Raw genomic sequence first — 1,410 nt, forward strand, 5'->3', positions numbered from 1 at the left:
CGCACCCAAAACAAGTCATCCATCAAAACAACTTGTTTCGCTAGTTTGTGAGGAATTTGAACCACTGAGAACTAGAGTGAGCTAATTCCAAATTGTTCGTTTTTGCAGAGGAGAGAATCCAAGTGTTGGAGGGTTGCGCTAACGTCGGTGGGCTTTATTTATTTACACTTTTCTGATTTCTACGGCAATGATGACTTCTTCTGTAAATGACTGAAATTGTGACTTTACTCAGATTTTAGTTTAGACCACACATTTGTCAAATCTATTTTTTTCTGGAATAGTGAAGTCTGCTTACAATGGGCGCAGACATCTTGGAAATGGAAGTTGGCTCAATTGCTGCACTGATAATCAGGAGAAGTGCTGAGTGCAGTAATGGACTGCTTGCACCCTATAGTTCAAATTTGGAACTCAATATTGAACATTCGTTCATTCTGCATATTCATTTCTGCACCGAATTTTATTTTGTGAGGAGCTACAGGTAGGATGAGGATTAGATGGTTGGATTTGAGAGGTTTTGGGGTCAGTGATTCAGACGAAGGACGGGGGGGAGAGAAATGAGCTTATAGTCAGTGGTACCCCTACCACTGACTATAAGCTCATTTCGCGTTTAGCGTTAGAGGCTCAGGGTTCAGTTTTAGGGTTTGGCTTTCTGATGAACAGAGCATAATCTAATCTAACATGCATGTTTACGGATGGGTTCGATGTCGAACCTTGTAAAAAAAAACAACAACAACAACAACAACACTGCAAACATGACACATTTAAGATTATGGATTCCGCTTCACCCGAGAGTCCCTAATCTTAAATGTTTCAAAGTGAATCTCCCAAATTCCCACCAGGAGACTTTTAAGTATTTCTTTTGCGCTCGGTAATTACAAAGTTCATCTTCTGAGCATAGATGTGGGTGTGGCCTTGAAACCTGCTCCCCCCACCCCCCTCCTCCAAAGGTGTGTCTCGGCGTGGGAGTAGTCAACAAACTGACAGTGCCCGTCTTCTAAACACAGTAGGAGAATGTACAGAGTTATATAAATGTAGATGACACACAACAGAAAGAGAGCAATGATGCATCCAGAAGGATAGGCTGCTTACTACAATATGAAAAATACAAATAAGGACATAAATGACATTTACGTTTATTTATTTCACCAAATGAGCAGATACATTTCTGAATAATGAGGAAGCATCATGTCGAGTTATTTAATCGAGTGACAGCGAGAAAAAGTGGCGGCGAGTTTGTGTGTGTGTGTGCGTGTGCGTGTGTTGGGGGTTGAAAACCGGTTCCGCAACGAAGGCCCACACATGCACAGGCACACACAATCTCGGCAGACACACCCAAAGTGCTCTTCGCTTGTTTTGTATACGTGGCCAGGTGATTTCTTTTATTCACTGTTCACTTTAGCTCACCATTTC

The sequence above is a fragment of the Hippocampus comes genome, unplaced genomic scaffold (genome assembly GCF_001891065.2).
Source record: "Hippocampus comes isolate QL1 unplaced genomic scaffold, H_comes_QL1_v1.1 scaffold90, whole genome shotgun sequence".
NCBI classification, from domain to species: Eukaryota; Metazoa; Chordata; class Actinopteri; order Syngnathiformes; family Syngnathidae; genus Hippocampus; species Hippocampus comes.